General features: G+C 37.0%; 1 long non-coding RNA gene across 1 annotated transcript in view; it reads left to right on the plus strand.

Moving 5' to 3' along the window:
- Positions 1–19,441: 19,441 nt before the first annotated feature.
- Positions 19,442–22,999, plus strand: part of LOC106147078 — a 190,106-nt gene continuing 186,548 nt past the window's right edge. The window contains exon 1 of the long non-coding RNA XR_001231808.1: positions 19,442–19,500. This is a non-coding gene — a long non-coding RNA (uncharacterized LOC106147078). The remainder of the gene's footprint in view (positions 19,501–22,999) is intronic.

A 22,999-nucleotide genomic window follows, 5' to 3' on the forward strand; every position in this document is an offset into this window, starting at 1 on the left:
GTAAGACCTGGAGGGACAAACACAATTTAGACAGGTATGGAGCAAGATGTTTCCCTGCCGCTACTGCTGGTCCCTCAGCCTCACAATGAGGCTGAGCAGGAATCACTGGGAGGAAGTAAGGTGGCTTTCCAAGGCACCCTGAGATAGAGCTGAGGGAGGTCCCGGAGCTGTGCTGGTTCTGGTCACAGATCTGATGTTAACTGCTCTGATGGCTTATATCTCTCCACTTCTCTGGGCCTCTGTTCCTTACTTTTAAAATGAGTGGGTTGGACTAGTAACTTTAAAATCCCTTCCTGTGTTCAAATGTGATTGTGTAATTCCTTGCTTGCAGCATATGGATAATTCAAATGATGAGAATTTGAATGAGGCTCATCAAAATTTGGAAAATACTATCTCTTTTCATGCCAGCACAAGCAATGTGGAAGAATATGCAATATCCTCTTAATTTTATCATATTAGATATTTCTTTGCACTAGAAAACTTATTTTTAATGTCTTGCAAATGTTTCACTGGCATTTCCTCCCACTCATTATGTATTTCAGAAGGGACACTTCTCCCCCACATATCACTTGCTCTTTTGTTGTTGGTTTGGTTTCCTTGGGAGCCAGTCATTAAATATGCTTCTCCACAGGCCTGGAGAAATACCTCTGACTTGTAGTTTTATGGATCTGTCACTTGGACGGAGCTTTCTCAATTCAATCTGGTCTACACTATGAAATAAATGCTATTCTGTAAACTTCTCAAGACTTTTCAGTTTTGAAAATGTAGTGTATCACATGCCACAGACTACTATGGGCAGGGGATGGCTTGGGCTTTCATACAAAAATATACTGCTTGCAGTATTCATATGAAATTATACTTTTTGTAAAAGATTGGACACAGGAAGGAATTCTGTTCTTTTATTAGCACAATTTCTTTTAAAATCACAAAAGGCTGTGTCTACACAGAATCACACAACTGTAGCCACATGTTATTTATTGATGAATTCATTTTCTGACAAATGTATCCTTAGGCGATTTCATCATTCTGTAAATATCATACAGTGTCCCTACCCAGACTAAGACAGCTGCAAGGTCACTAGGCAATATAATCTTAGGGGGTTGCTGGTACATATGTGCCTGACATTTGATCAAGATGTGACTACATGGTACGTGACTATATTTTGCTACTTGTGGATAACCAAAATACTGAAAACAAAAAGCTGAAAATCTTTCCTGTAGTTTTATTACCCAAAAAACCAGATTGGTTACTTGCACTGATTAGATACTTTGGGTGAGGAGCAAAAACCTTACTGCTTGTTTTGTGAGACAGTTATAAAGTGATGTGACATGTTTTTGTGCAGTTCAGATGGAAATGGGGAAAGGTTTCCCTTAATTACTAATGAAGAAACTATAGTTCCTTCATCAAGGTTTCTTTCTCCTTTTCTTCTGCAGTTCTGCAGACTTGAGAATGGTGGTGCTGCTGTCCCATTCTTCCTTCCCTTTAGAAGTACATGCACTAGGCTTTCACCTCTAGATCCTTAGTAACATTTTAGCAAGGAGAGAGAAGGAGAAAGCACCGCTCAGAATTGTGACTCCAGACACAAACTGATGACTTCTAAAGGTCAGGGCAGGAGCTGCCAACATCTTCCTGGCTCATGTACACGGGTGTCCCACAAGGGTACCAGGTGTGTTGGCTGGGTTACTGCCACTTTTACAGGAAAGTGCCAGCTTTTGGCTTCAACCAAGGAAGCAGAAGCTGTTGGTAGCAGATTTATCTATGGAGGCAAAACATGGAACATTTCAGAAAGCACAAACTAGGTCAGGGAAAACACAAATGAACTCTTGAAGAGAAGTATAAGGAGCAGGGCTTCCTGAGTGCATGATGTGTAAGGTTTCTATTCTACAAAGTTTACAAGTACAGAGGCTTCTGGGTGTTTCCTTCACATGAATGTGGAATCACTCCAAAGAAAGATTAGGGCACCATCAGTCCAGGTCAGGGATCGTGCTTTGGGTGATCCCCATCAGAATAAAAAGGTCCTCTCTCTCCACTTTGTGGCATGCGTTTGCAGCCTTGCCAGCCACCGGGATCTGATTGTCTTTTCTCCTTCCTTCTTGGGTTTGAGGAAGGTGAACATCCTTTCTCAGAGCTGTCACTTTGGCTCTGGATCAGGGAAATAGGGTCATCATAAGACAGGTAGCTCTGGCTGCAGCCTGTCCATCAGCTCTAGAGGCTCTGTTTCTAGTCAGATCATGTTTCTGAGGTATCTTTGGAGGGTCTCTCTGCTGAAGCGTGGGGGCAGGGTGCTTCGGCTGACTTCTCATGAGCTTGTCTATAAGATACTATTTTTAGTCATGAGTGTATCTGAACTGCAGCAGTTAGTACTGTTCCAGAGAGAAAATAATAACAATAATAGTACAAAATTCTGACAGCTTTGAAGGCAGATCCTCCTGCTAGTTTTAAATCACATGCACTATTCTCTGCCTAGCTCTTCGGAACAATAAAAAGGAAAAATACAAAAAAACAGGCTGGGAAGCAGTGTGTCGCTCTTGTGCGTAGGCGGATTGTCTGGGGAGTGTTTCCAGGGAACTCTGGCAGGAAGGTTCTTGTTCATGAAGGATTTCCCCGGCACTGCGCTGAGGCAGGATAACAGATGGGCTTCTCTGTTTTGCAGAAGGGAAAATACCTTTTGTCTTCTCCAGTGCCCTTTATTGCAGGCAAGCAAATAGCTGGGTCTTGCAGCATGCCTTATGCTCTGGGATGCAGTCTCTGTCACGAGGCATAAGGTTTTTCTCTGTAAGAACAAAAATAGTCTTTCCACAATATTCTGCCTCCAAAAGCCATCAGGCATGAAGAATGCCATGTCCTTGTTTACAGAGATGCAGCGTCTGCAACGCTGGAGTCAAACACCAAAGGCATTTTATTTTTGACATTGTCACAAGTATTAACAGACTTCCTGCCCAATGCCTTCCCCACCCCCAGATTGCTGACCTCATTCTTTCTCTTTTCAAATCATGCAAATCATATGTGGAGAGCAGAGAGCTCAGAATATAGGTTTACAATCAAAATGGTCTTCCCTGTTAGACCAGATACTTGGCACACTTAGAAGGGAGGTTAAAAATAACTCAGCCACCAGTAAAATTTTTCAAAGTACTCTGCACCTCTGTTTGCAATTTTATAATCATCCTGACTTGTTTTATTTGTAACCTTATGCACAATGTCCTGCAGTGGTTCTATAAAATGGAACAAAATCAGAATTCTCATGACACCCTAGTGAGGTATTATTAGTTCCCCAAGTTTAGAAGCCAAAAACTAAGACACAGAAAGACAAATATCCCAGAGTAGGCAAATCAAAAGCCAAACCACATCGGTCTATTTTAGAAAAAGGGGAGACTGTACTGTCTGCTACTGTAGCATGTTATGAACTGGGGATCCCTGTTGGTTCTGCAGCCCTTTCATGAGCAGCTCAACTCTAGCCTGGCAGCAGGGTGCTGCATTTTCCTCTATTGTTGGTGACCCTTGATCTTCTGAGGCTCCTGAGTAAACTCTCAGGACAGACAAGCTGAACTTCATTAATTTTAGTGCAGTATTTAGGCTTATAAATGTGTTACAAATTTGTATACACATTTGTTAACAACTGTATCTTTTGAATTCATCCTTTTATACCTGCCAGCTTTTCCTCTTTTTTTCCTCTACCTCCTTCTCTTTTTGTCCCTTCCTGAGGACAGGGGACTACTTACAATGCACCTGTAGGTTTAAAAACAAAACAAAACAAATGGCTCACTTTTGTGATGGTTATTTCTGAAATAGGTGTTTTGGAGGATCTGGCCAAAAAATGTCATGCTGGATTCTCAAACTACCTGGTCCTTAGGGACTTCCAACCTACAGAAATACCTCAGTTCATGAACACTTCTGTTCACAATTTAGTTTCAAACAGAAATGTTAAGCTTTGCTTGCATTCCTGACTTCCACATTGGGTGATGAACACAACTGTGGCCATCTTCTTCACATGAACATGAACATGGTCATCTTCCCCAGAATCACAAAACAAATTAAATTTGTGAACTGAGGTGCCACTGTATTTGGAAAGCACTGGTCTTGACACAGGTGATAAAAACAGTTTCCTAGGGTAGTAACTTTTACCCATGATTTTATGTGCCTGTAGTTTTGTCTGCATTGAGTAAACAATTAATTTATCTGCTTTCTCTAATCCTGAATGCTTCTTGGAGGCAAGGATGGTGAAGGAAACTTCACTCAGTTTTGTATGCTCTGTGGAGTCTCGTAGATAAATTGGTATTTCAAGTAATTTAATGCAATTCTTATAAAAACTGGTATGCGTTAGAGAACCGAGGGAAGTGACTCATGTACAACTGAGAAGGTTAAAATTTTTTTCATTGTGTATTTCTAGCTACTACACTGTTGACGTGATACTCACAAACTAAATGTAGAATGGAACTCAGGGAATAATTCTGAGATTCTGTTATTTCCAGAAAGCTATCATGCTTATTTGGAGAACTTTTGAAAACTCATATTTATTTGTGAAAGAAAATGTCCAGAAAACATGTTTAAGCTTTTGTATTTAAATTTTTTTGATTCTCATAAAGTCAGAAAATAAATGTATTTATTATGTAAATATTTGCTAGGAACTATGATAAAAAATAATGAGGTTAGCTTTTTGAGAGAAACAAATCAGCTTTTGTGAATTTTTGCTATTTATATGGATTCTTTTGATGGAGCAAGTGAGTTTTTTATTATCATGTTCTTTTTACCTCTCCAGTAGGCAAGATATTGAGGACTGTGAAGAGTGGTACAAACAATGTTAAATTGCTGTCATGACTGTATTATTAACTTTTGTATTTTACTTAGCAGATTCCTTTTGAGGAAGAGGTGTTCGTTAACTTAATAGGCTGATAAATCATGGGGGCTGGACAGTAAGATCAGAGGGTAAACTCAAGCACTTACAACTTTTTGTCAAATTAACCTTCAGAAGATATTAGGGCTAGATAACTGCAGAGATTTTGTTTTTCTGACTGCAATTTCAAGGTTGGTGCCATAACTGAGTTGCTTAGGAAAGTAGGGATGATATTAGAAGAATAAAGGAGAGAAGGTTGACGAAACAGTTAGTGACTGGAGCAGAACTAAAGGAGAGAGGGATTATTACATGAAGAACTTTGCAAAGGAAATTCTGTTTCAGGTTATAAATTTCACTCTTCATCTTCTAATATTGAGTAATATTTGTATTATTTATTAATGAAATTGGTTCTATTCTGTTGGGCTTTTGGGAGAATGCTAAGTATGTCTTCATAGTAGGCACATGAGCCAAGATTGTTCATGGAAGATGAGACATATCTGTTTATTCAAGGACAGCAGTCCTATAAACCCACTCACACATGTTGGAGATTCAGAGACACAACTTTAGTGGTCATATCACTAGCTATTATTGGATTCTAGTAAGCATCCATTACTAAAATCCTCCAGAATATCCTTAATTTATCCAAGCTCTTAAGGAAAATGTATGACAGGCTGAATAATTTCCCTTTAAGATATCAAGTGTCTTTGCAGATGTGATAAAGCATCTTGAGGTGGGAAGATTATCTTGGAGTATGTAGATTGGCCCTAAATGCCATCATATATATCATTTTGTGGAGGGAGAGAGGAGAAGGGGAGGGGTAGAGGAATGGAAAAGGGGATGAGAATAGGGAGAGTGAGGGAGGGAAAAAGGGAGGGAAAGGGAAAGGAGAAAACACATAGAAAAGAAGGTGTAGGAAGATAAGACAGAGAGATATTTCAAAATGTAAGGAATGGATTCTTCCCTAGAGCCTCCAGAGGTACGGACCTGATAGCACTTTAATTTACATTCTGCCAATTGTGGAAGAGAAACAGTTAGTTTATAGCTCTAGTTTTCAGAAAATTGAAAAAGTCACATATTTTGTAGTTGTTAAGTTCTAAAGTCAGTGACTGCAGTGAAATAACAGTCATACTGATTTTGGATTTCTAGCTTCCAGAATCATAAAAAATAAATTTCTGATATCACTGAATGTGTTAATTTATCACTGCAGCTGGACCATGGTATTTTGATATTTGGTCTGCAGTTAGAGTTTTTTGGAAATTGTTTTCACATCTAAGTGCTACACACAAGAATGATATCAATAACTTTAATTACAAAGATTTAAATATATTGATCTTCCCAACTTGGAATCTAAGTTGATTATAGACGTGTCTGTTTCAGTTTAAATTTTGGAAAAAAATATAGCAGTTAGGAGTGTTTGCCTTGAGAAACCTACAACATATGAAATAGTAGGAGAAATACGATAAGGACTAGTTGAAGGAAAGCTTGAAACTACATTATGTAGATATTTGACATTTCAAAAGGGTTGTAGCAACCTAATAATTCTATTTAAAGTTAACCAGTACATATCTCATTCTGGGCCCAGGTATTTCAGGATTTTTGTGAAAAGAGGCATAATTACCAAGAATGACTTGCACTAGGAAGAACACTTAGCTGGTAGTCAGATTTATTTGTGCAGTATCACATTTATATATTGAACACCTATAACATATCAGATATTCCGCCAGTCATGGAAGATAAACAGTTAATTTATAGCTCTAGTTTTCAGAAAATTTAAAAAGTCACATATTTTGTGATTGTTAAGTTCTAAAGTCAGTGACTGCAGTGACATAACAGATGAGGTCAAAATTATCCTTGAAAATTCCTTTGGGTGGTCATATATATCATTTCTCAGTACAACACAACAAATATTTCTTTCAACATTGAATCAGGTAAGATTTATAGAAATGGAAATAGATTGGAAAAATAATACAAGAATGTGTCTCATGTTATATTCACTTCTTACTTGTGTGAATTGTAGGTGGGATTTCTCTGGTGTATATCAATTATGGCCTGTTTTTATACTTTTTGTTAAGTTTCTGTAGTACATTGAGGTAAGAGTTCTGTGAGGAGAAATAATATCTAGCAAATTATAGCAGTAGGTATTACTGAGGAAGCAAAAAAGGACAGGTTATAATTGTGCTTCTAAGGAGAGCCCTGTCTAGTGGGGATACAGAATGTATGTATTTTAGTATATGGCACAGTAGGTGATCATTGTCAAGAAAGTTGAGAAAGGAAGGAATTTCTGGTGAGAACTTCAGGAAAGACTCAATAAGGCAAATGATATTTGAGCTAGATCTCATAAGAAGGGGAAAATTGAAGGTGTAAGTAATGATGGTTGTTAATTGTTCAGATCTAGATATCTCCTACGTGTCTCTTATGTTCAGAGCCAGGACCTGGTCAGGGGACGTGAGTCACTGGGTGCATGAATTAGACAGTTGCATTCTTGTCCTTTGCTCCTCTCTGCTTTATACTTCCTAGTTTCTATGGAGTGAGCAGGTTTCCTCTATCAGGGCCTTCCATCATGCTGTTTCTGTGGAGCTAGTGAACCATGAACTAAGCCCATTGAAACTGTGAACCAAAATAAATTAAATTGTGTCAGATATTTTGTCCCAGCAATGGAAAAGCTGGATAAAATAAAAAGTTAACGCTCAGAGGGGTAGTTGCTGTGACTGTACTTGACCATGTGGTGCAGAAGCCTTCACAACTGGTTTGTGGGAAGAGTTTGGAAGGTTTCAGATGGGAGTAAGCACTCTATTAGAAACTGGAGTATGGAAACCAGGAGACCACAGGAAATTGGAATATAGGCCATGCATGTTACATTATGCCAAAGAATTTGTCTACATTTCTCCCATGTTCTAAGTTTTTGTGTGAAGCTGAATTTAATGATGATGCACTAATTAATGTGCTGGAAGAAACTTCAAGGCAGCCTAAAGTTCAGGCTATGACAAGGGCACTGCTAGTTGTGTTTAGACAGATCTATAGTGAAGATTAGGAACAAAAAGAAGAGGCGACTGATTTGAAAAGTTTGCTGTTTCATCAGAAAGGAAGTGCCTGAGAATTGGGGACCAGGAGAGCATGGTTGCTGAAGACATTGACATTAAAATAAAGCCAAGTACTTTGCATTAGGACAGTAGGAAAGATAGTTTTGGGCACCTCAGGAATTGTCCAGACTCTATACTTCTTAGGCTCAATACTGTAAAAGGGTAAACAACTTTGGAAGACTTTTTTTTAGAAGAGAGCCCTAAGAAACCCAACTAATTCAGGACTTCCTAGGGAAGTGTTTCTCCAAGTTCAGCCATCTAGGCACTCTGAAGTTTCAGCAGCCAGGGGCCAAGGGGGCCAGGCTACTGCTTGAGCCGGCAGAAGACCTTGGCATCTTCTACCTGGTGCTGGTTTTTCAGGCATGCAAAATGCAATAGTTGTGGGATCATGGATGCTTCCACTCAGATTTCATAAAGGTAGTGTGCTTCTAAGAAGGCAATATGTAAAGTTATGAGAGTGAAGCCAAACGTGCAGTGGAAACCATAGGAAGTTAGAAATGCCAGGGATATGGAATGTTTGCTGAGGAAAGCTATAGGCAGTGAGTGCAGCTAACCCAAGAGAGAAGACACATAGGCTGCAACTAGCAATGTTGTAGGGGTGGAGCCACCCAAGCCCTTTGGAGTTACTGTCTCATCATAATCTTCCCCAGGTGCTGGACATGGAACTATAGGACTTAATGTTTGTACTTTTGGATTTTGGTCTTCTTTGGTCTTATTTCACTCTTTTCCCCTATTCTTCCCTGTTACAATAGGAATGTCACCTTATGCCATCATATGTTGGTTGGAAGTATTTCACTTTCTACTTGAGTTTTACTTGGTCTCAGAGCTGAGTTAGCTTTGATTCTTAGAGGAGACTTTGGATTTTGACTTTTCAGGAATGCTAGAACTGTTACATCTTTGGTGACTCTTAGACATGGACTAAATGAATTTTGCATAATGAGATGGACATGGGCCTTTGGGGGGCTAGGGGCAGAGTGTTATGCTTTGGATCTAAAATGTTCCCCAAATATCTCATGTGTTTCATGTATGAAGGCTTGTAAGATGTGGGTCACTGAAAGTATGACTTGGAAATGTATACTTTTGTCCCTGGTGCCTCCATGTTCTCTGCTCCTTGGCCACTATGATTTGAGCAGCTTTCCTCTACCAGATTCTTCCACCATGTCATTTTTGCCTTAGAGTTGGATAAGCATTGACTGAATCTACTGATAAAGCCAAACTAAAGCTCTCCTTCTTTAAGTTGTTGGTGTCTGGTGTTTTGTCCCAGCATAGGGGAAACTGACTAAAACAATGGGAAATGGACAAAGGTAAATTGTGAAGCAGACTCAGAACATGACTAAGGACATGACTCAGGACATGACTAAGCTTCAAGCTTGCTTAAGTAATAGTTTTAAGAATGAAAACTGTCCACTTCTAGTCAAAACAGATACCTTACTATGTTTTGGGCTGCTACAACAAAACACCATAGGCTGGGTAGTTTATAAACAAAAGAAATTTATCCTTTATATTTCTGGGGATTGGAAAGTTCAAGATCAAGTACCTAGCAAATCAGGGTTCTAGCAGATCAGAAGGAAGAGCATCAAGAGTTCATAAGTACCTACTTGTTGGTTCATAGAATTTCAGAAGGGATGAAATATCTCTCTAGAGTTTCATTTACATATTCAGGAACCTCATCAATGAGGCCTTCATCTTCATGATCTGGGCACTTCCTAAAGACCCCATTTCCTAATACCTTTATTTTGTGGGCTAAGGTTTCAGCATAAATTTTTTTGGGGATGATACAAATATGTAGTCCTTAGCAGTAAAGGATAAGGATTACATTTCCACCTAAAACAACTGGACAAAATACATACGACAGTGGTTCTTAATACACTAAACATCAGGCAGTATAGGAGAGTGATCTTTGGGAGACAGCAAAGAAATTAGGTATTCCCTACACTTTTCTTAACTTACTCCCTCAAAAGGGTTTCCAGGCTGTAGTGCAAAGAGAGGCACCTAGTTTGGGCCTAGAAGTTCTATAAATTGAAGAGATAAAGCTTCGAGTCCAAGAAGTTAAGAGAGTTAGAATTTCCAGGGGAGAGTACTGGAACATATATAGAGAAACAATTTTTGAGCTCCACAGTAGTTAGTTGAGTATCCAGCAGAGTTCTGATCAACATTTGAATATAAGGGGATTGGTAAGTTAAACCACCATAAAGATCAGAAGGAAGAGCATCAAGAGCTCATAATGGGCAGAGAATAGTTTCCAATAGCAATACTGGAAAAAAATTGCTTAAGCCATAGGGTTCGATCAAATATTCAAAAGGTGTTTGACCCTGTCAGGAGCAACATTAACTAGACACCACATGTTACTCTGATTTTGCTAAGCAAAGCTTAAATGTAAGATTCAAAAGAGCAAAATACTTCCAGTAAATTTAACTATATCTTAAAGTTCAGAAATATTTATAGAAGTACAAAAACCAAGTAAATTTGAGTGCTTGTTCTCTGTATTGATAGATGTGCCTCCTCCTTCCCTCTCTTCTATCCATCTCAGAATGGTACCTGCCCCATGGAAGCCACAGACCAATGTGAAGGGTTTACTTATAGATGTAATGGCACACGTGATTTCTGTTTTAGATACATTTTTTTTTGTTAATAAATGGGACTCACATTATCTTCATTTTTTCTTGGCTTCTGCTGACCTGCAGGATTTTATAATAATTTGGCTCATGGATGTGTTATACTCTGACGATGATTGAGAAAAGGAACATTTAATTTAGTAATTTACTGGTCTTGGTGATGGAGATACTCTGGTATAGCATTCTCATTTCCTTTTATTATTCCACTTTTACAACCGTGCAGACCATCTGTCTTCACAAGAAAGACTTAATGTAGAAGGCTGAACAATTATGAAGTAATGAAGGTCTTGTAAAGCAGCTATCAGGAAGACACAGGAGAGGCAGCACTTGTAAAACTGGAATGAATGTGAATCAGCAAAGCCTGCAGATGTGTGTTCTTCAGTCCCAAGAATGCTACTTAGCTAATTTACAGTCTTGTTGGCAATTCATTTTGAAAATACAGAACAGAGAGCAGTTTGTGATATTTTAAGTAGAATTGTTCTCAGCAGGTAGGTGCTAGTAAATCTAATTCCATTGATTATGAAGCCACAAGAACAGATGCAGAGATTACACAGAGGGAAGGAAGTACAGTGCAGTGGTTTAAGCACAGACAGCAGGGAAGTCCAACTTGTTTTTAAATTCTTATGCTGTCATTTAGTAGCTGTGTGATCCAGGCCAATTAATTTATTCTTCTTGTTGCTGTCAGGGTCTGCAATGGGAAAAATTTAATACAGAATACATAATTTATAGGATCATTTTATAGTAGTCATCTAAAGAGTCAAGTACAAAAGAGTGTCGGAAATCTGTCCACGCACTAAAGACCCAAAGAATCCGGCTGAGGGCCTGGATCCAATAGCAATGTCCAGAATGAGTCCAATTGAAGACCTAGAGCCCATGGCAATGCCTTCAATGAATCCCATTAGAGGCCTAAAGCCCATGACAATGTCTCCTGCAAATCTGTTTCACATATCTGTGCTGGTAAGCCCCCAAGGTCAGTGGTGGAAGCTAGAAAGTCTGTGCCAGCAGGATAAAGGATCTGTGCCAGCAGGCTGAGTGATCTGCACTGAAGTCAGGAAGCAATGCTCAAAGTAAGGATCAGAGCTCCCCTGAAAGGTACCATAGCCATCCTCAATGACAATGAGGTCCTGAGCTCCTTTGATGATGAGAAAACTGAGTTCATATCAGGAAAGCCAGTGTGACAAGCTTCTCCAGGACGTTGAACAGTGCACCATCTTACCCTTCGGATCCAGGAAGCAATGCTCAAAGTAAGGACTAGAGCTCCCCCAAAGTGAACTGTAGCCATTCTCAGCAACAGCAATGTCCCAAGCTCCTTTGATGATAGGAGCCAAGTTCATGTTGGGAAAACGAGCATGACAAGGTCCTCCAGGAGAACTAACAGTCCCAGGAGAACAAATAGCTCTGTAACAGCACCTCTTCTTTTCCAGTTCTCTTTTTTATGTTGATGGCAACAACTGTCATGTGGGCCCTCCACACCTAGCACCACACTGATTCAGTTCAGCTGAGGGTTACAAGTTGACCACCAGTTGTCAGTCCACCAAACTTGTTGAGCTCCAGTTTTTCCATGTGCAAAATGGAGACAACAGTACCTACTTCAGAATATTGTTCAGTAAATAGTGTGCTTAGCCTGAGCCCTTCAAGAAACGTTATGTAAGAATAACAATTGAAAAAGAAATAATACAAGTCTGTATTAATTGTTTTTTGGAGGGAATTGCAATTATGAAAGATGCAAAGCTTCAACAGTGTCTCATGTAAATTCACTGATGTTGCACACATCAAATTCTTTTGGAACCTGACCTTTTAAATGTACGTTTATAAACAAACCAGAAAGGGTAAAGTTGGTGGAAATGCTCTTCTTCTTGGGTATTTTGTGTTAAAAATTTCACCATAAATCCATCCTATTGTTGAGTAGCATGTGTGGTCCGTGCTGGTAGCCTAGTAGAGGTCTTAGACCTCTGAAATGCTTCTTATATGCTTCCCATTTCAGAGACATTCTTGCACACAGTTATAGTAGTGGTTCATCATGGGTACTGGATTGATTTTATGACAATGATTCTAAACCAGAGTAAAACTATGAGAAAGTGATCACATAAAACTTCAACTGAACAAACAAATCTGTATTATAGATCCTTCAAAGATTTAGCATCTAAGCTTTGATAAGACTAACAAAGTAACTAGGTCAGAGGCTGAACAATGAAGAGTGACAGATATAGAATGAGTTTCTCTAAAGCATACATTTTTAATGGTATGAGGCCTGTTCACCAGTTCTCTTTACCTGGGACAAAATACCTGATACACACAATTTGAAGACAGATGTATCTTGGCTCCCAATTTCAGAGGTTTCATCACGTGGTTGGCTGGAGGGGTATGGCGGAGGAAAGCTGTTCCCTTCATGGTGACTGGAAGCAGTGCAGGAAGAGAACCAGAGTGAGAGATACACCCCGTGACGGCATGCCCTTAGTGACCCACCCCCTCTGATGCAAACTCTAATAGCCCATTTACCTATTAATTCAGCAGAAGATTCAGTCATTGATGAAGTTAGCATCTTCATCATTCAATCACCGTCAAAACGCCCCATTTCTGAACACATAAGACATTTGGGAGACATTTTAGATTTAAACCATAGCACGTGACATGGAAAAGGGTAAGTTTGGTTTTATTGCATCTCAATATGATGTTTGAAGGCTGGTATAAAACTCCTAAAAGTTAGAATAATTAAGTAGTTCATGTGCTTGCTTAGACTTTCTTTCCTGACATACAAGAAGTTGAGGAAAGTTAATCTTTTCAGGTTTCCATTTTTTTCTGATTTAATATGGTTACTTAAAATTAAATCAGAAGTGGTTATGGAGCTTTGTGTGAGGCTTGGGCTTGATTTTCAGTACCGGTAACAGAAAAAGTGATTATTGGTATCCTTCTTCCAAAACTTGGACTTGGTTGGAAATTGCTTCTGAAAAAAGCAGTGAGAGTATCTAAGAAAATAGAAAGGTTGCTTCTGGAGAACAAATGAAAGGGATAATATATTTATAAGTTGCTAGTAAAAGATTAATAGCTTCTCAGAGTGAGGGGGAATCATGATTTATCATGTCAGGAAACAAAGATTCTAAGTATTCAAGAGGGAGTGTGATTAGTTGACCTGAGACTAAGGACAAGAACCATGGGAATACATGAATGAGAGGAAGATGTGGACTCCTAGGAAATAACTTAGGTGGTAACTACACAGGTTGGCCAGATGGGGTTTGTCAGGTGGTTAGTGATCCAGAGAAATTAGTTTTGTCAGAGAAAAGCAGGCAAGACATTAAGTCTAGGGAGTTAAGGTCCAGATGCTGGAGGCAGAGAGGTTTTGGGAGAATAGCACTGGATGGCAGGTAATACTAAGATAAATGCTGTCCTGAAATTAGAGACTATTCATTTTTTGATCCCTGATTATTGCTTCCTATTGGTTATGGAGGTTTTGGACCCACAGAGTTAACTGCTTTATTTTCCCTTGCTTCAAATTAGCAATCTTTAAGATAACTCAAATATCCTCACTGTCAATATTTAAAGACTGTAATACCAATGATATGGAATAACTGTAATTCTTATACATTTACATGGGATTGTAAGATGGCACTCACTCTTTGGAAAATATCTGGTAGTTTCTTGCACAGTTAAATACGCACTTTCCATGTGATCTAAGAGAAATGAGGGAATATATTCACATAAACACATGCGCAAATGTGCCTGCCAGCTTTACTTATTATCTTCCCAAACAGGAAATAACCCAAAAGTCTATTAACAGATGACAAATTATGTCAAATCCAGAATATGATATAATCCTCAGGAATAAAAGGAAACAACATTCTGATACATGAAACAGATGAACTTCAAAAATATTCTACTCTATGTTAAAAGACAGAAACAAAATAATATATCTGTGTGCTTCCATTTATATGAAATTCTCAAAAAATTAAAGTGAGTATCTAGTAGCAGATCAGTGCTCACCTGAGATCCAGGGTGGGGGACGGGGTGGAGGAGTTGTTGATTGCAAAGAGGCACTTGGGAGTTATTAGGGAATGGACAGTTTTTAACCCTGATATTTACGGTGGTTGCACAGCTGCATGAATTTGTCAAAATTCACAGCACTGTACAAATAATGAGTGCTTTTTATTATTTGTAAACTTTGATTTCATAATGTTGTTAATCTCCCCTCCAAAGTTGCACTCATTTTTGGTATTTCCCTTAATGACTTTTATTAGTTTCATAAGCATCTACATAGGGTTAGCAAGGCAGTATGGGTAAAAGTATTTGCATGTGGTTTTTACAATGTGGTTTTTAGAAAATTTCTCATTGTTATTAAACATAAATACCAAGTAGTCCAGTTTATGGTCACTAATGATTAGTCAGAATCCAGCAAATTACAGCATGGCTGGAAGGTCCTCTGTCAATACCCTATTAGCACTCAATGATGAAACATAGGTATTCTTTCCTCACGTTTGCCACTCTATAAATGTAACAGAATGGCCAGTTTCTATCATGGGAAATAGATATAATCTTGACACTTGGGGATTCTCTTAATACTGAACTAAGAAAACCCAGGAGAGTACACCAAAGAAAATACTGCCTGGAGAAAGGAAAGCCTTCCCCAGCTCTGATTTCCATTATTGAATAGGAGAAAGACAGGAATGCCCATAAGTGATCAGAATGGCTGTCTCAGCTCATGTTTCTTGTTGTGAAATCAAATTACAAACCAGAAACTTCATTATAGAATTTTCTTTGACTCCTCTAACAGGCATACTAAGCACATCATAATGAAAACTCATCATGGCATATGACTTTCTTCTGTTTATACATTTTTGCTCTATTCTTATCTTTTTTTATTTTGCAAGATGATGGACAGTACTGGTTTTGTAAAGGGTTATAAACATTATAAAAATTCAAATAATAAAGGATGGAAAAAGAAATGGAACAACTCAAAATCTCATTCAGTTATAGGGTTCTTTATGTTTAATGAGCTATATTCTAGAGGTGTTATAATACATGTTCAGACAAAATAGAAATAATTTAGAAAATGATACATGCTACTTTGAATAAAATACCAAGTAAAGCTTTCCTTGACTTTCACTTGATTTTGGAAGAGGCACTAAAATTAAACTGAAGGAACTGCTTAAATGCAGTAATTTTTAATACTCTTAGAGATTTTCTTTCCTAAGAGATCCCTCTAAGTTAAGTGGAAAGATTTGGAAAAAGTAAGAGGTGAATATGTGTGCATACCTGTGTGTATGTGCACATACATGTGCTGTGTATGATGTTGTTTGCATGTGTGCCTGCACATGCATATGTGTTTCAGTGTGCTTGCATTTTTCATTGTTTCCATGTGCATGTATGCATACACGTGTGTTTGCATGTGTGTTTACAAAAGTGTATTTTAGGGACTGGAGCCTCTGTGTTTGCACATAAATTGAGAAGGCCTACCTTGCATGAGAAAGCCTTAAGTTTTGTCTTAGAAATTTGTACATATCACAAGTTCTTCTTGGTTATTGCTTTGGAGAAATCTAGGAATAGTCTGAAATTTTCACTTGTTTTGATTTACTTTGGAAGTGTAAATGTCTCTCTTTCTATACTTGATATTTAGTAACTTCATCAAAATATATTTCAATATTGATCATTCTGTCTTTTTCCTAACATGTGATATAACCTTTTGAATTGCAAGTTCAAATTCTTCTTAATTTCAGGGAAAATAATACCCTATTTTGTTAAGGTAGTATTGACTTTTGTAAGTGCTGTTAAGGTAATATTAACTTTATAAATAATTGTCCTTCTGCCGTGACCTCAAACTATTACATTAAAGCTTAATTTTCTTGAAACAATTTTCTTTAAGTTGAATAATAGGTATAATCTATTTTTAAAGCTTTAACATGCCTACAAAGTCCACCTGTAAAAATCTCTGAGACAAGTGGTTTTCTAACATGGCACATTTAAAATATTGCCTTTCCAATTCTACTACATTTATTGGTCTTGTCAGATTTTCTATGTTTTCTTGGACCAACTTTGGCATCTTCTATTTTGCCAGAAGTTAATCTACTTCCTCTTACTTTCTAAAGTATTGTAGAATTACAGAAGATATTCTAAATATTTTGAACCCTTCTGACATCTTTTTCATACCTAATGTGGTTAATTTTTGCCCTCTTCCTTTTTATTGATCAGGACTCCAGGGAGTTGATTTGTTTTACTTTCCCTTTTAGACGCAGTTTTTGTTTTTATTTATTCTTTTTAATATTTAGTCACTTTAATTAAATTTAGCTTTTAACTTAATTTCTTCCTGCTCACTTATTTCTCCTCCGATTATTATATATGTTTGAAATACATAATGATTAAATTCACTTTGGGGATTTGGTACATATTCATATTCAATCTTGATCATTTTTATGCTCCTTCTGCCCCTACAGCTTCCTGTCTGCCTCCATTCCCAGATACTTCCTATATCTAGAGTGTCTACCTCCCTATTTCCTACCATCCCTGCTCTATTTTTCTCTTTAAATAATTTATGCTTTAGGTTTCTCATATTAGAGAAACAATGTGATATTTAACCTTCAGTGTCTGATTTATTTCACTTAATATTATGGTCTTATGATCCATCCATCCCATGAAAGACTCAAATTTATCCTTTTTGCTGAGTAGCATTTCACTGTGTATACATACCATGTATTCGTTACCCATTCATCTATTAATGGATATGTAGGCTGCTTCTATAATTTAGCTATTGTGAACTCTGTTGTATGTATTCAACAGAGTTGAATATGAGTATGTATGTATAAATGTAATATGATGATTTTAACTTTTGTGGGAAGATACCAAGAAGTATAGTTGGGTCAAATGATGTTTCTAAGTTTTTGAGAAATCTCTGTACTGATGTGCATAGTGGTTGTACTAGTTTACATCCTCACTGACAGGGTACAAGTGTTTCTTTTCCCCCACAACCTTGTTAGCATTTGCTATTCTTTGAGTCCTTGATAATAGCCATTCTGACTGGAGTGAGATGGAAGCTCGGTGTTGTTTTATTTGTAATTCTCTAATGTCAAAGATGGTGATCATTTTTTCACGTACTTATTGGCAATATATACATATCCTTCTGAGAAGTGTCTATTCATTTTCAGTTGCCCATTTTTATTTGATCTCTTAGTTGGAGAGATCTAATTTTTGAGGTCTTTTTATATTCTAGACATTAGTCCAATGTTTGAGGAGTAGCTGGCAAATTTATTTCCTATTTTGTAAATTATCTCTTTACTCTGTTGGTTGTTTCCTTTGTGGTGTAGAAGCTTTTTAGTTTGACATAATTCCATTTGTTGATTTTTGGTATTATATCTTGCACAGTTGGGTTCAAGATTCAGGAAGTCCTTGCCTATGTACAATTCTTTAAGAGTTTTACCTATTCTATCTTCCAGCAGATTCAGTGTTTCTCTTTTTATATCTAGGTCTTTGATCCATTTTGATTGGATTTTAATGCAGGGTGAGAGATATGAATTCATTCTTATACACATGGAAAACCAGTTTTCCAAGCACCATTTTTAATGAAGTTATCTTTTCTCCAGAGTTTGCTTTTGGACACTTTGTAAAAAAATCAGATGGATGAAGGTGCTTGAGGTTGTTTCTGCATTTTTTATTCTATTTCATTGGTCAACACGTGTATTTTTGTGGCAGTACCATGGTGTGTTTGTTATTTAGTCCTATAGTATAATTTGATGTCTGGGATTGAAATTGTAATATGTCCTGCTTTGCTCATGTTGTTCAGGATTGTTTTGGCTATTCTTGTTTTCTTCTGGTTTCTATATAATTTAAAAAATTTTTTTTCTAGTTCTGTGAAGAATGCTATTGGAAGTTTGATTGGAATTTCATTGAATCTATATATCATTTTGGTAATAAAGCCATTTGACAATTTTGCTTCTGCCTATAGAAGAACTGGGAAGTGTCAATCTCTTTTTTGGAGAACACTATACTTCTTAGTATAGAGATCTTTCACTTCCTTGGTTATATTAATTCTTAGGTATATAATTGTTTTGAAGTTATTGTGAATGAGCTTGTTTTCCTGATCTTTTTCTCAGTGGGTTAATTTTTGGTATATTGGAATGCTATTGATTTTTTGAATTGATTTTATTTTATTTTATTTTATTTTATTTTATTTTTTTTTTTTTTTTTTTTTGGTTTTTCTCCGGTACCGGGAACCGAACTCACGACCTTGCGCTTGCCAGGCAGGCGCTTTTGCCACTGAGCTAAATCCCCAGCCCCTGAATTGATTTTATAACTTGCCTCTTTGCTGAACTTGTGGATTAATTTTAACTGTCTCTGGAGGCATTTTTGGGAACTGTGTGAAGGATTATGTCACCTGCAAATAAGGATAATTTGACTCCTTCCTTTCCTATTCAAATCCCTTTATTTCTTTCTCTTGCCTAATTGCTCTGGCTATTTCAAGCACTGAACAGGAGTGGTGAGAGGGGACACTCTGGTCTTGTTTCAGATTTAGAGAGAATGCTTTTAAATTCCTCTCTTTAGTACGATGTCAGTCATGGGTGTGTCATAAATGGTTTTTATCAGTTGAGACAAAGTCCTCCTGTACCTATTTTCTTCAGTGTTTTTAATATGAATGGATGTTGGATTTTGTCAAAGACCTTTTTGCATCTATTGAGATAATCATGTGATTTTGTGTTACATTTATATGATTTATTTTGAACCACTTTGCATCTGGAATGATGCTAACTTGATCATGATGTATGTGGTTTGTTGCATTTTGTTTACAAGTATCTTGCTGAAGATCTTTACAGCTATGTTAATTAAAGAAATTGAGCTGTAGTTTTGTTTCATCGTGTCCTTATCTCATTTTGGGATCAGGGTAATGCTAGCTTAAAGTATTAAGTTTGGCAACATTCTTTCCCTTTCAAGTTCACGGAAGAGTATGAGGAGTATCAACATTAATTCTTCCCTGAAATTCTGCTAAAATTCTGTGGTAAATCAAGTCTTGGGGTTTTCTTGGTTGGTTGGGTTTGTATTACTGTCTATTTTATTGCCTATTATTGGTCTGTACAGGATTTTTATATTTTCTTCATTCACTTTTGGTAGTTAATGTGTGTCTAGGCATTTATCCATTGCATCTAGATTCTCTTACTTATTGGAATATAAATTTTTGAATTAGTTTCTTACAGTCCTCTGGATTTTAGGGGTATGCACTGTGATTTTACCCTTTTTGTTTCTAATCTCATTGATATGAATCTTTTATTCTTTTGGTAAATTTGGCTAAGGGCTTAACAATCTTGTTTATCTTTTCAAAGAATTAATTCTTTATTTCATTGATACTTTGCATTTTTAATCTCAATTTCATATCTGACTTTTAAAATTTCTTCTCTTCTCCAAGTTTTGAATTAAATTGGTTTTGTTTGGTTTTCATACATAGCAAAGCATAATTAGGTCATTTTTGGGGGGTTCATTCTGTTTTTCTAATATGGACATTCACAACCATAAACTTCCCTCTCATTATAGCCCATAGATTTTGGTATGTTGTGCTGTCATTGTCATTTGGTTCTAAGAACTTTTAACTTTTCCCCTTGGTTTCTTGTGTGACTCATTCATTATGAAAAAGTCCCTTACTTCATGTCCGTTTGTTTGCGTAGTTTCTATGGTTTCATTCACTGTTGATTTTTATTTTTATTCCTCTACGATCTGATAGTGTGTAAGAGATCATTTCAGTTCTTTTGTATTTACTTAATCATGCGTCATAGCCTACGATACGGTCTATTTTGGAGAACGTTCCACATGCCGCTGTGAAGATGTGTTAGATGAAATAGCTTAGTGTCTGTTACATCTGTTTGCTCAACAGTGTGGTTCAACTCTGGTATTTCTTAATTGATTTCTTTGTCTGGTTGTCCTATTTGTTAGAGTGGGGTATTAAAGTCCCCCACTATGATTATAATGCTGTTTATCTGACATTTTATGTCCTATCGTGTTTGTTTCATGAAATAGGGTATTTCAGCATTCAGTACGTACTTACTTGCAATTGTTATGTCTTCATGTTGAATTTTTTTTTTTTTTTTACCATATGCAGTGATCTTCTTTGTCTCTTCTTAACGGTTTTGGCTTGAAATCCACTTGGCATGAAAATAGGACAGCTATCCTGCTGCATTTTAGTTTTCTGTTGCCCAGAGTGTCATTTTCCATGCTTTCATTGTTAGTCTATGTATTTCTTTATGGATGAAGTTTGTCTTTTGTAGGTAACATATAATCAAATTTTGTTGTTCGGTCCAATACGCTAACCTGTATCTTTTGACTGAGGGTTAAGACTGTCTATTTTGAGAGTTATTATAGAAAGGTATTTACTGAATCATGGCTTGTATTATTTTTCCACTAGCTGATTCCTTTATTTTTTCTCTTTTGTTGAACTACTCTGCCAGTTAGTTGTATTCTTTTCTTTGGGCTGTTTAGTCACTTTGACCTCACTTTCTCTGTCTAGGATTCCCTTGAATGCTTTCTGTGAGGCTGGCTCATGAATTGCTCTAGCTGTTTTTTTATCATGGCTAGTCTATTTTTCCATAAACTTTTGAAGATTATTTTACAGGATACATTAATGTGTGTTGCAATTTTTTTTTCTTATACCTTGAAAAACTTTACTCCAATGTTTCCTGACATTGCTATTGTTTTAAATGGCTTGCTTTCGATGTTTTTTTTAAAAGAGGTTTTAGTATTCTCTATTTGTGCTGAATTTCTGGAATTTTGGCTATGGTGTGTTATGAAGAAATTTTTTTCTGGTTATGGCTATTTGGGATTCCTACTCAATTCTTTTGCTAGATTTGGAAAAAATTTTGGTATGATTTCAGTGAATTTTTAAATACATTTTATAACACCTTCTAGTATTCCTGTAATTCTTAGGTTTTTTTAAGGCCAGTGACTGATAGACCCAGTTTATATGGTATCTTGTTTTTAGCATATCACTGACTACATCATCTACTACATTAACCTTGTATTCAAGTCTGACATTCTTTCCTTAAACTGATCATTTCTTTTGCCCATACTTTCCATTGAATTTTTAATAACCTGGGTTCTGGTTGATTTTATTTCATAATATCCAGTTCTTTATTAAATTGTGATTCATTTCTTATAACATCTTGTTTAATTGAATAAGGTCTGTGTATTCTTTTAGATGTTAAATATTTTGTTAATTCGTTTATTCATTTACAGCCTCTTTGAGCTCACTGAACATCTTTTAGACTTGTTACTTTTAAATATCTTCATACAGTTTAGCCATTGTTTTGAGTTCTTTGCCTGTGACTTCCTCCACTTCAGTGCCTATGAAGTCAGCTTTTGTGGAGGCATCTTTTTGCCTCTTTTCCTTCTGTTTCTATTGTTTTTGTGGTGATGATTGAGGATCAGTTAAGACAGAAAAACTATTTAGTGTATGTTTCCCTGTGATGTGACCCTGGCTTGGGTTATATTTTAGAATTTGTACACATCTTCACTCTATTCAATGTAATATGATCTGTCCTGGTCGCTGTATTGCAAGGAGAGACTTTGTATTAGTTACATCATCATCTATAGAACAAACTAAGTATCAGTTGCATAACTTAAAAATTGTTTTACTGATTTTACTTTATGTGCAGTTACCTGGAAAGACTGCACTATAGTACTGATGGCAAGTAGGCTGGAAAGTGGGAGTAAAAAATTGAAAAGAAAAGGAAGAGAATAATTCAGAAAGAAGGAAAGAAAAAGAGATAATAGCAAATTGAAGAAAGAAAAGAGATAGGACTTTGTTGAGAGATACTATCTAAACTAAAGCATTAATTCATTATTAGTCTCTTTCACATATACATACAAGACATACATATGCCAAATGAATGGGAAAAAAAGAAAACAGAGAGAAATAAACACACACACATACATACACACACACACACAAAGAGTTTTTTTTAGTCTTGTTTATATATGCAGTATTTGGCCAGTGTTTGTGTATGTAGTATTTCTCCATTTCCTCCTAGGGAAATGGAGACACTGACTTGTAACAATTGTGTGAGGCTGAGCTCGTCTTCTGTGTTTAAGTTCAGGAAGTGGAATGTGTTTACTGGTCTTTGAGGTGTTTCTTCTAAATTTATTTTTCTCTTGCCTGACAGTGAGCGAAGGTGCTTGGAGGTCTGGATGGACCAGTGGACCCACCTCTCCTTTCTCTGCAGGCAGTGCTTTGCTTGGTTTTAGTTGTGCTCCTGTGGCCTAGGCTAGCTAGAAGGTTTTTGTCTCAGTCTTATGATCAAAAACTTTCAATTGCATTGAGGGGGTGTTGGGTGGGCATAGCGGGGTGTCAAGTATCCAGTCTTCCAGTGACTTGTGAAGGGGCCTTCTCAGTGTCTGCTCCCTTCCATCTGTGATAATCCCTGCAGCTGCTTACGTCTGCTCTTCCCATACTTCTCTGGGTAATTGTGCTGTGCTCTGGCCACACAAATCATTGCTGGCTCTCTGCCCATGCC

Source organism: Chinchilla lanigera, unplaced genomic scaffold (genome assembly GCF_000276665.1).
Source record: "Chinchilla lanigera isolate Chin_1 unplaced genomic scaffold, ChiLan1.0 scaffold00007, whole genome shotgun sequence".
In the NCBI taxonomy this organism is placed as follows: Eukaryota; Metazoa; Chordata; class Mammalia; order Rodentia; family Chinchillidae; genus Chinchilla; species Chinchilla lanigera.